This window comes from Melanerpes formicivorus, unplaced genomic scaffold (assembly GCF_026170545.1).
Source record: "Melanerpes formicivorus ecotype bairdi unplaced genomic scaffold, bMelFor1.0.p_v2 SCAF_15, whole genome shotgun sequence".
NCBI lineage: Eukaryota > Metazoa > Chordata > Aves > Piciformes > Picidae > Melanerpes > Melanerpes formicivorus.
The window spans coordinates 2,635,238-2,648,493 of record NW_027142367.1 but is presented as its reverse complement, the minus strand read 5'-3'; positions in this window follow the sequence as shown (position 1 = coordinate 2,648,493).

Genomic DNA, 13,256 nt, shown 5'->3' with positions numbered 1-13,256 from the left:
ATAAATATGTAAAGGGTGAGTGCCAAGAGTATGGAGCCAGGCTCTGCTAGGCAATGCCCAATGACAGGACAAGGGACAATGGGTCCTTGTCGGCGACTTCAACCTTCCAGATATCTGCTGGGAACTTAATTCAGCAGAGAGGAGGCAGTCCAGAAGATTCCTGGAGCGAATGGAGGACTGCTTCCTGACACAGCTGTTAAGCGAGCCTACCAGGGGACAGGCTCTGCTTGACCTGCTGTTCTCCAATAGGGAAGGGCTGGTGGGAGACGTGATTGTGGGAGGCTGCCTAGGGTGCAGTGATCACGAGATAGTGAAGTTTTCAATATGCAGGGAGATAGGGAGGAGCACCAACAGAACCTTCACCTTGGACTTCCGAAGGGCAAACTTCAGCCTGTTTAAGAAACTTATTTGTAAAGTTCCCTGGGTACCAGCCCTCATGAACCAAGTGGTCCAGGAGGATTGGACCTACTTCAAAGACGAGTTCTTGAAGGCACAGGAACTGGCAGTTCCCATGTGCCAAAAGACGAGCCGGTGGGGAAGGCGACCGGCCTGGATGAGCAAGCAGCTCCTGGAGGATTTAAGGGGGAAGAGGAGGCTGTATCACCTTTGGAAGGAGGGGAAGGCTTCTCAAGGTATGTTCAAGGAAGTTGTTAGATTATGTAGGAATAAAATTAGGAAGGCAAAGGCCCGGTTGTGTCATAGGGTTGGAAGGGTAAGGCCAAAAAGCCTCCTCCCTCCCCCCTGTAAAGTAAAGGGAAAGAAAATTGAAGGGAAAGGAAAAAAAAAACCTCACAGCTGAATTAGCAAAGCAGTGGAGCTGTATATTTACAAAGCAATACAGGACATGCAGGGAAATATATACAAATTTACAATATTTACAATATATACAAAGATATACAATAAAGTAGCACAGAAATGAGAGTTCCCCCCTCTGCTGAGGGGGTTCCCCACCTCCGCTTCCCTCTCTCTCCCCTTTTCCCCAGAGCAGGTTAGAAAAGGGAGAAAAGAGAAAAAAAGTTAGAAGCAGTTATGTGTTAATTGGAAAGCAGTTAATACAGGCCTTTGCAGCTTATCAGTTTCAAGGCCAAAGCCTTGGCCGAAAGCCCAGAACAGAGAGCTGCTGCTTGGCAGAGGAGCAGAAGCAAGACTGATAGAAAAGTGCTGGAATGCCCAGGATACCCTCCTGCACTCCCAGTTCAGAAGGTGCTTACTCCCACTCTACCAATGAAATTAGTTTAGATCCTTCTTTTCGTTTACCAACTTCCGACCACCATATTCCCTTTCTTAAGGGGACAGTCTCAAACGATCACAGGTTGGAACTGAAGCTGGCCACCTCAGTCAAAGATAATAAAAAGCATTTTTATAAATATATTAACAATAAGAAGAACGGCAGGAAGAACCTGCACTCCTTATTGGACCAGGAGGGGAACACGGTGACTGAAGACGAGGAAAAGGCTGAGGTCCTGAACACCTTCTTTGCCTCAATTTTTAACAACAAGGCAGAAGGAGTTCAGGAGGAGTGGCCTCCTGAGCTGGGTGTTGGGGTCGGGGAGCGGTGTAGTGCCCCAGTAATCCATGCGGAATTAGTTCGGGACCTGCTGAGCCACTTGGACACTCACAAGTCCATGGGACCAGATGGGATCCATCCTAGGATGCTGAGAGAGCTGGCAGATGAGCTGGCCAAGCCGCTCTCCATCATTTTCCTCCAGTCCTGGCTCACAGGTGAGGTCCCAGATGACTGGAAACTGGCCAATGTGGTCCCCATCCACAAGAAGGGTCGGATGGAGGAACCTGGAAACTCCAGGCCAGTCAGCCTGACCTCAGTGCCAGGGAAAGTGATGGAGCAGATTATCCTGGCGGCAATAACTGCGCACCTGAAGGATGGCCAAGGGCTCAGGTCCAGCCAACATGGATTTAGGAAGGGCAGGTACTGCCTCTCCAACCTGATCTCCTCCTATGACCGGGTGACCTGCCTGGTGGACGTGGGGAGGCCTGTGGATGTGGTCTACCTGGACTTCAGCAAGGCCTTTGACACCGTCCCCCACAGCAAACTGCTGTCTAAACTGTCAGCTTGTGGCTTGGACCGAAACACTCTGTGCTGGGTTAGGAACTGGCTGGAGGACCGAGCCCAGAGAATGGTGGTGAATGGTGCCACATCCAGCTGGCGGCCAGTCACCAGTGGCATCCCCCAGGGATCAGTGCTGGGCCACATCCTCTTTAACATCTTCATTGATGATCTGGATGAGGGGGTTGAGTCAGTCATCAGCAAGTTTGCAGATAACACCAAGTTAGGAGCAGATGTTAGTCAGTTAGAGGGTAGAAAGGCTCTGCAGAGGGACCTTGACAGACTGGACAGATGGGCAGAGTCCAATGGGATGGCATTTAACACGTCCAAGTGCCAAGTGCTGCACTTTGGCTACGGCAATCCCATGCAGAGCTGCAGGCTGGGGTCGGAGTGGCTGGAGAGCTCCCAAACAGAGAGGGACCTGGGGGTGCTGATTGACAGCTGCCTGAACATGAGCCAGCAGTGTGCCCAGGTGGCCAAGAGAGCCAATGGCATCCTGGCCTGCATTAAGAATAGTGTCGCCAGCAGGAGCAGGGAAGTCATTGTGCCCCTGTACTCTGCATTGGTTAGGCCACACCTTGAGTCCTGTGTCCATTTCTGGGCTCCTCAGTTTAAGAAGGACATCAAAACACTTGAGCGTGTCCAGAGAAGGGCAACAAGGCTGGTGAGAGGCCTTGAGCACAAGCCCTGTGAGGAGAGGCTGAGGGAGCTGAGATTGTTTAGCCTGGAGAAGAGGAGGCTCAGGGGAAACCTCATTGCCCTCTACAACTACCTGAAAGGTGGTTGTAGCCGGGAGGGGGTTGGTCTCTTCTCCCAGGCAACCAGCACCAGAACAAAGGGGACACAGTCTCAAGCTGCACCAGGGGAGGTTTAGACTCGAGGTGAGGAGAAAGTTCTTCATTGAGCGAGTCATTCTTCATTGGAATGTGCTGTCCAGGGAGGTGGTGGAGTCCCCATCCCTGGAGGCGTTCAAGAGGAGATTGGATGTGGCACTTGGTGCCATGGTCTAGTCATGAGGTCTGTGGTGACAGGTTGGACTCGATGATCTTTGAGGTCTCTTCCAACCTTAGTTATACTGTGATACTGTGATAGTGTGAAGTTGAGGCATAGGAAGTCCCATTGAAATTGGAAAAATTATTTCACTGTGAGGGTGACAGAACACTAGAACAGGCTGCCCAGGGTGGTTGTGGAGTCTCCCTCTCTGGAGATATCCAAGACCCACCTGCATGAGTTCCTGTGTGATCTGGTACAGGTGATCCTGCTCTGGCAGGGGGGGTGGACTGGATGATCTCTTGAGGTCCCTTCTAGCCCCTGACATTCTGTGATTCTGTGATTCTGTGTTCACAGGGACGTGGTATTCTTGGAAGTCAAGCATTAATGTGGTGCCTGACAGGTAACTCACCTGAATGAAGGAAAAATACTGTGACAGTAACAGCCAGTGAGTGTGAGTCAAAATTAATATTGCAGGATGAGATGTCTACTTTCTTGAATGTATAACTGCTTAGCAATGAAAATAGGAAATTGTAATTGTCAGATACTCTGCTTTTCCTGGTTTGCTCTTGTTATAATTTTCAGTGTTCACAATTTGTTTGGAATGGAAATTCAAGAATTGCAGAACTCAGATGTCAATTGGGATCTAAGTTGTCCTGTTAGTATAACTGTGATTTTAATATAAAGACCAACAGAATAATCCTGGAAAAGAAAATCCTTTGTCTGAAGATTCTGTCTAACAGCAGATCACTTCTGAATGTATCAAGAATAGTGTGGCCAGCAGGAGCAGGGAAGTCATTGTACCCCTGCACTTTGCACTGGTTAGGCCACACCTTGAGTACTGTGTCCAGTTCTGGACCCCTCAGTTTAAGAAGGACATTGAGACGCTTGAACGTGTCCAGAGAAGGGCAACAAGGCTGGGGAGAGGCCTTGAGCACAAGCCCTGTGAGGAGAGGCTGAGGGAGCTGGGATTGTTTAGCCTGGAGAAGAGGAGGCTCAAGGGAAACCTCATTGCCCTCTACAACTACCTTGAGCGGGGTTGTAGCCAGGAGGGAGTTGGTCTCTTCTCCCAGGGAACCAGCACCAGAACAAGGGGACACAGTCTCAAGGTGTGCCAGGGGAAGTTTGGGCTGGAGGTGAGGAGAAAGTTCTTCACGGAGAGAGTCGTTCATCATTGGAATGTGCTGCCTGGGGAGGTGGTGGAGTCACCATCCCTGGAGGTGTTCAGGAAGTGATTGGACATGGCACTTTGTGCCATGGTCTAGTCATGAGGTCAGTGGTGACGGGTTGGACTTGATGATCTTTGAGGTCTCTTCAAACCTTGGTGATACTGTGATACTGTGATATTTCTGAATGTACTGGTTATATGAAATAGACAAAAAAAAAAAAATCAAGAAAAAACCCAAACAAACTACTCTTTAATGGAAAGATAACATTCTTGGCCCCTCTAAGTACATTTAACAGGGTAAAAATTATCAATACACGCAACACTTTTTAAGCCCCTCTGCAAGAAAACTTGCTGTTATGGCTTTTTGATAGAACGATAGAATTGTTAGGGTTGGAAGGGACCTCAAGGGTCATCTAGTTCCAACCCCCTTGTCATGGCCAGGCACACAGGCTGGGGTCAGAGTGGCTGGAGAGAAGCCAGGCAGAAAGGGACCTGGGTGTACTGATTACCAGTAGGTTGAACATGAGCCTGCAGTGTTCCCAGGTGGCCAAGAAGGCCAATGGCATCCTGGCCAGTATCAGGAAGAGCTTGGCCAGCAGGAGCAGGGAAGTCATTCTGCCCTGTACTCAGGACTGGTTAGGCCACACCTTGAGTCCTGTGTCCAGTTCTGGGCTCCTCAGTTTAGGAAAGATGTTGTTGCTGGAACTTTTTAAGTCGTCACCTCTTTCCCACCAGAAGGAGGAGGGGAGGGACTTTTTAGGATGTCAGGTAGTGATAGGACTGGGGGGAATGGAAACAATATAGAAATGGGTAGATTCAGATTGGATGTTAGGAAGTTCTTCCCCATGAGGGTGGTGAGACACTGGCATAGGTTGCCCAAGGAGGTGGTGGCTGCCTCATCCCTGGAGGTTTTGAAGGCCGGGCTGGATGTGGCTCTGGGCAACCTGATGTAGTGTGAGGTGTCCCTGTCCATGGCAGGGGGGTTGGAATTAGATGATCCTTGTGGTCCCTTCCAACTCTGACAACTCCATGATTCTATGACCTCCCCACCAGGCAGGGGAGGTCATCTCAAGAGCTACATTTCACTTCCATGCCAGTACACATACTGGTAAGTGCTGGTACTTAAAATAGGGCAGAATGATTTCCATTGGCCCTCTCTGAGGGCTTTCTTTTAGTCTCTAAATGCACTCAAGCAGCCTCAAGTGTTTGGGGCTGAAAGAGGTGAAGTTGAGAAAAGTCTTTTGAAGTTTCATAGTATCATAGTATCAGTCAGGGTTGGAAGGGACCACAAGGATCATCTAGCTCCAAACTCCTGCCATGGGCAGGGACACCCCACACTAGATCAGGCTGGCCAGAGCCTCATCCAGCCTGGTCCTAAACACCTCCAGGATCAGGGCCTCAACCACCTCCCTGGACAACTCATTCCAGGGCTTCACCATGAGAGTGGTGAAGCCCTCAGTTTGGGTAGCCTCAGTTTGGGTAGGATATAACTGTTTGAAGCAATGTACAGCACCTTCTTCCTTCTGCAGCTGTTGGAAAATCTCAGAAACAATAATGGTTTTGCCTGCTGCACTTTTCTATGTTTTCAAAGAAGCAACATGACTTACCTTATGTTTAACTGCAAAGTATAAGTGCAGTCTGTAACAAATAAATGTAAGCAGTGTAGGCCAGAGCCCTGGGACACGTATTACTTATACATATCTTGTTGGTAACAGAACATAAATACTTCACTAAAGTCTCCATTTGTAATTTGTGCTGAACGTTTCTGAACATATGAAATATGAATTACATTTTGTAATGGCCCTTTGTGTTGAGGTCTAGGGGGAAAATATTGTTCTCCATGAGACAAAGTAAATTGCAATGATTCCTGAAGGGACTTGACCATTGTACAAGAAAATACATTTAATCTGACATAGTTACTCTAATGATCTCTCATGTTATCTTTTATTGAACACAAAATGAGGTACAGCCATCAAAGCTTAGCATGCTACTGAGTGCACCATCATTGGATTACCAATATGGGACTAAGGGGATTTTATTTAGCTCTACATACTTTGAGGGACTCACAAGTTTAGCAGAATTGTCTGTACCACCTGGTATTTAAAGGAGGAAGGCTTGAAAAATGTAGTTTTAGAAACATGTACACTTGAAAGAAGTTAGAAGCAATCATTCTCTCTTTGCATGCATGAGCCATCAAGGGATCTCTTAAGATGAGAGGGCTAAGACAGAAACTATAACTGCCTTCAGCTCCTACTGGGATGTTCTAGAGAACACAGAGCCAGACTCTTTTCATAGGTGGACAGAAAAAAGGACCATGAATGACAAGCTTAAGTTGAAAGCAAGAATAGAATAGAATAGAATAGAATAGAACAGAACAGAACAGAACAGAACAGAACAGAACAGAATAGAATAGAATAGAATAGAATAGAATAGAATAGAATAGAATAGAATAGAATAGAATAGAATAGAATAGAATAGATCAGGTTGGAAGAGACCTTCAAGATCGTTGTGTCCAACCTATCATCCAACACCACCTAATCAACTAATCCATGCAACGAAGGACAATTCCAATTTGGTGTCAGAAAAAACAATTTCACAGTGAGGTGATTGGGCATCAGAAGAGGTTACCCAAGGAGGCTATGGAATTTCCTTCTTTGTTGTATGCTCCAGACTGAGCCAGAAAAGGCCATATCCTAGCTGATCAAAATTCCAGCTAGATCTCAGTTCAAAGTCAGTTTCACTCTCAACATGGGTTTGGGCCAGATGACACCAGGGGACCTTTCAGATGATTTGAAGATGATATTCTAGGGTTTATCATAATTAGAATGTATCTAATATGTGAAACCTTAGTTCCTATGCAAACTGGAGTATATTCATCTGTAAGGGGTTGGGGCAGACCCCCTCCCCACCACGCGCAGAAATAACGACTCAGACAAACGGATTGCAAAAGTGATGGAAAGTTTAAATAGAACAGTGAGTGTGTGCAGAGAGCTAGAAACACAGTGACAAGAGAGAGACCCAAAACAGACCCAGAGAGATCCCATTCCCACCTGAGGGTGCACCCAAACCCCCAGGGCTCCTCCTTCCCCCCCCACTACTAGGCTAGTCTCAGCTGGCCAGATCTGAGACTGCCCATCCCCCCATGGCCTTGGGCCTAACCAGGCCCATGGCTGGGAGATCTCTTCCCCAGTTACCAGGTGGCAAGGAGGAAGGAAAGAGGAAGTGCCAGACCCCGCCGTGAGACTTATAGTGGTGCAAGGGATCATGGTAGGAAATAACCTAATTTCCTGTGTCCACCCACTGGGCTGGACATCTGGACACAGGAAACACCCCTGTAGCAGAGGACACCCAGCCCAAACTACGACATCATCTATCACAGCTGTCCTGAAGAATACAAATACAGCAGAGTTTATTATGAAGAATACAAGATTACTATTGCTTTGTATTAGAAATAGAAATATAAATATCACATCATATCATATCATGTCATGGAGTAGAATAGAATAGAATAGAATAGAATAGAATAGAATAGAATAGAATAGAATAGAATAGAATAGAATAGAATAGAATAGAATACTTCTTTATGGTTAAAATCTGCTTCCATTTAGAATAGAGTAGAATAGAATAAACCAGGTTGGAAGAGACCTTCAAGATCATCGTGTCCAACCTATCATCCAACACCACCTAACCAACTAAACCATGCAACCAAGAACTCTGTCAAGCCTCCTCCTGAACACCTCCAGCAATGGTGACTCCACCACCTCCTTGGGCAGCCCATTCCAAGGAGCAATCACTCGCTCTGTATAGAACTTCCTCCTAAACTCCAACTTAAACCTCCCCTGGCGCAGCTTGAAACTGTGTCCTCTTGTTCTGGTACTGGCTGTCTGGGAGAAGACACCAACCTCTGCCTGTCTACAACCCCCCTTCAGGTAGTTGTAGACAGCAATAAGGTCACCCCCGAGTCTCCTCTTCTCCAGGCTGAGCAACCACAGCTCCCTCAGTCTCTCCTCATCGGGCTTGTGTTCCAAACCCCTCACCAGCTTTGTTGTCCTTCTCTGGACATGCTCCAGCAAGTCAACATCCTTCCTAAACTGAGGGGCCCAGAACTCGACGCAGTACTCAAAGTGCAGCCTAACCAGTGCGGTGTACAGGGGCAGAATGACCTCCCTGCTCCTGCTGGCCACAATGTTCCTGATACAGACCAGGATGCCATTGGCCCTCCTGGCTGCCTGGGCACACTGCAGGCTTATGTTCACCCTACCATCAACCAGTACCCCCAGGTCCCTCTCTGCCTGGCCACTCTCCAGCCACTCTGACCCCAGCCTGTAGCACTGCATGGGGTTGTTGTGGCCAATGTGCAGAACCCGATACTTGGATGTGTTAAATCTCATGCCGCTGGATTCTGCCCATCTGTCCAGCCTGTCGAGGTCCCTCTGCAAAGCTTCTCTACCCTCCAGCAGACCAACTCCTGCCCCAGGCTTGGTGTCGTCCACAAATTTACTGATGATGGACTCAATGCCCTCATCCAGATCATCAATAAAGATGTTAAAGTTATACCAGAATGAATCAGCTTCAACAGAGGGTTCTTTTAGCCTAATAACTAACAGCATGATCATATTTTTTTTGTTGTTTTGATATTCTCAATAGACAAATGATTGTTATACATGAATTCCATAACAACTTTGCTGTGTCTGATATCCCTTTATCCCTCTCATTACTGTGCCTAATCTCAGCACACAAAGAGACAGCACTGTGGAGAGATAGCAGGTTGGGGGTAGAGTTAAAACACATGTAAATGAAACCTGATGAAGCTATACTTCAGAGTAATTTGTTTATTTTATTCACTTTGTTTTGGTCTTTCTCCTTAATGAGGAACCAGTCATTTTTCTTTCTTTGTACTCTCATTTGCAAAGCTTCAAAAAAGGATTGGATATGGCACTTGAAGCCATGGTTTAGTTTTCATGAGGTGTTAGGATTAGGTAATAAGTTGGACTTGATCTCTGAGGTCTTTTCCAACCTGTCTGAATCTATGATTCTATAACAGAGATGGGAGGCCAGAGGATGTAGCTTTCTGTTTTCTGTGTGCCTGGTCTGGCACTATCATCTTCAGTGGAACAGGAAGGTAAGATGCCATACAAACATGCAAAGGTAGCAAGTGCTGAAACAACACCAGAGCAGAGAATCAACAGATTTTTTGCCTCTACAGAAGTCAAACAAGATTTGATCTGTATCTACTTTTCTCTCCTTTCTCTGCACTCACTTCACAGAGATGATGACATATTGCTCTGCACATTATCCAGCAAGGCATGCCTCTAGTCAAGAGGCTTATCCCATTTCCAGTGCACAATTTTGGGCATTGACCATGTGTCACTGAGAGTCAACATTTCCACTCCCTGCTTTTCATTTCCCCCATAAATCATGAAGCTGCCCTAAACAGACTCTTCCTGGTTTTGGCACTGCATTTTCTGCCATCTGATCCATGTCTCTGTGAGAGTACCACTGCCTCACCCCAAAAGAGATCCTGGGAGCAAAGAGGGCAGTACAGATGATGATGGAAGCAGAGCCAGTGAGGGAAACAAAGCACTCACAACACTGATTCACCTGACAGGAGTGTCTGCATGGAGGTACCTGATAGAATAGAATAGAATTAACCAGGTTGGAAAAGACCTTTGAGATCATCAAGTCCAACCTATCATCCAACACTATCTAATCAACTAAACCATGGCACCAAGTGCCTCATCCAGTCTCTTTTTAAACACCTCCAGTGATGGTGACTCCACCACCTCCCTGGACAGCCCATTCCAATGGCCAATCACTCTTTCTAGGAAGAACTTCTTCCTAACATCCAGTCTAAACCTCCCCTGGCACAGCTTGAGACTGTGTCCTCTTTTTCTGGTGCTGGTTGCCTGGGAGAAGAGACCAACCCCCACCTGGCTACAACCTCCCTTCAGGTAGTTGCAGACAGCAATCAGGTTTCCCTTGAGCCTCCTCTTCTCCAGGCTAAGCAACCCCAGCTCCCTCAGCCTCTCCTCATAGGGCTTGTGCTCCAAACCCCTCCCCAGCTTTGTTGTCCTTCTCTGGACTCATTCCAGCAAGTCGATATCTTTCCTAAACTGAGGGGCCCAGAACTGGACTCAGGACTCAAGGTGTGGCCTAACCAGTGCTGAGTACAGGAGCAGAATCCTGGTACTGCGTAGTCACATTACTGTGGCATGTGGACAGGATTTGTAGAAGGAATATAGACCAACTTATCTAGACCCACTGTTCTAATAAATGTTCTGACTTACAAATTTTCTCCTGCGAACTGAAGTAAGCAGAACCGAAAATTTTACAGCATTGGTCACTTCTAGAGATGTTTTTGTGCCATCATGTTTGTCTTTTATTTTAAAACATGGCAGGCTTTCCTGTCAATAAAGAGTAATAGAGAAGGCAATATATAAAACAATATTGTCCTTTTACCAGCAGTAAAACGAAGCTTAACTGTTTCCAAACACACCATAGGGAATACAGAAGGGTTTGAGCCCATTTCACCAAGATAAAAATCTCACAGATCTTGAAGCACCATCTTGCCAGAAGATAATAATTATCCACCAAAGACTTCACAAGACTTAATTCATATTTGTCAGCTTGGCCCATTTCAGCAGCCCCTCTTCTTGTCTACAGTCACAGACACATTTAAGTTCACTTACATGTCATACTATATAACTCAAGTTAATCACGTGCCTAAATCATTTGGGACTTCAATTAGACAACCAGGAAAGAAGGCTGACATCCTAATGTTAGCTCAAATGTTAGCTGGTTAATTCTATTCTATTCTATTCTATTCTATTCTATTCTATTCTATTCTATTCTATTCTATTCTATTCTATTCTATTCTATTCTATTCTATTCTATTCTATTCCGTTCCATTCCATTCCATTCCATTCCATTCCATTCCATTCCATTCCATTCTATTCTACTCCAAGAGGGATATGGACATGCTCGAACGTGTCCAGAGAAGGGCCATGAGGATTATCTTATGCTGGAGCACCTCTCCTATGAGGACAGACTGAAAGAGTTGGGACTGTTCAGTCTGGAGAAGAGAAGGCTCCGAGGTGACCTAATGGTGGCCTTCCAGTATCTGAAGGGGGCCTATAAGAAGGCTGGGGAGGGACTTTTTCAGGATGTCAGGTAGTGATAGGACTAGGGGGAATGGAATGAAGCTGGAGGTGGGGAGATTCAGGCTGGAGGTGAGGAGGAAGTTCTTCACCATGAGCATGGTGAAGCCCTGGAATGGGTTGTCCAGGGAGATGGTTGGGGCGCTGTCCGTGGAGGTGTTTAAGCCCAGGCTGGACAAGGCTCTGGCCTGCCTGATGTAGTGTGGGGTGTCCCTGCCCATGGCAGGGGGGTTGGAACTAGATGATCCTTGTGGTCCCTTCCAACCTTGACTGATTCTATTCTATTCTGTTCTATTCTATTCTATTCTATTCTATTCAATAGTTCTGGGTAAAAAGGCTAAGAAGCAAGAATATCTTCAATAAAGTATGAATGCAAACCAAATATTTTTAAACCCCCTATTAAAAAATTAATTTAAAAAAGAGCTATTTAGAGTTAATAATGTAGCTGTTATACTAAGAAGTTTTACTGCTGAGGGATGCAGGTATACTGACAACATGTCAGTGCAGGTTTGCAGGTTTTATTCTAATCTAGTTTTGGGACAAAACCATGCCATTTTAACTACCCAGCAGTAGCAAAAAAAAAAAAAAAAAAAAAAAAAAAAAAGTTAATAACCATTACAGATTCATTGTTATCAGGTGACAGAATTTGGAAGTGTTGATGAATAGTCAGAAGAGTAGCATTTTGAGACTGTTTTAAAGGCAGAAGAGAAATACTCATCAAATGAGTCCCCCAGGGATCAGTGCTGGGGCCCATGATCTTTAACACCTTTACTGATGATCTGGATGAGGGGATTGAGTCCATCATCAGTAAATTTGCAGATGACACCAACCTGGGGGGTGGATTTGATCTGTAAGAGGGTAGAGAGGCTTTGCACAGGGACCTTGACAGGCTGGACAGATGGGCAGTATCCAAGGGCATGATATTTAACACATCCAAGTGCCAGGTTCTGCACATTGGCCACAACAACCCCATGCAGTGCTACAGGCTGGGGTCAGAGTGGCTGGAGAGTGGCCAGGCAGAGAGGGACCAGGGGGTACTGGTTGATGGTAGGGTGAACATGAGCCTGCAGTGTGCCCAAGCAGCCAAGAGGGCCAATGGCATCCTGGTCTGTATCAGGAACATTGTGGCCAGCAGGAGCAGGGAGGTCATTCTGCCCCTGTACACTGCACTGGTTAGGCCACACATTGAGGCCTGTATCCAGTTCTGGGCCCCTCAGTGTAGGAAAGATGTTGACTTGCTGGAAGGTGTCCAGAGAAGAGCAACGAAGCTGGGGAGGGGTTTGGAGCACAGGTGGTGGTTGGTGTCTTCTCCCAGGCAGCCAGCACCAGAACAAGAGGACACATTCTCAAGCTGTGCCAGGGGAGGTTTAGGCTGGATGTTAGGAAGAAACTCTTCATAGAAAGAGAGATTGGCCATTGGAATGTGCTGCCCGGGGAGGTGGTGGAGTCACCATCACTGGAAGTGTTTAGGAAGAGACTGGATGGGGTGCTTGGTGCCATGGTTTGGTTTAGTTGATTAGATAGGTTTGGATGATAGGTTGGACTCAGTGATCTCAAAGGTCTCTTCCAACCTGCTTAAATCTATTCTATTCTATTCTATTCTATTCTGTTCTATTCTATTCTATTCTATTCTATTCTATTCTATTCTATTCTGTTCTATTCTATTCTAAACTTTTGACTTTTTGTCACTATTAACTTTGACTAAAGACAACATTAAAAATAGTATCTGCTGTATTTAAACGTAACATTAGCAGCTCTCTGTAGTTTCCACACAGCTTTTCACAGCACTGCCTGGAGAACAATAGCTGATACTCTTTAAAATATTTTAGTAACTACTGAAACTGTGGCAAGAGGTCAGGGAACAGAGGGAAAACAA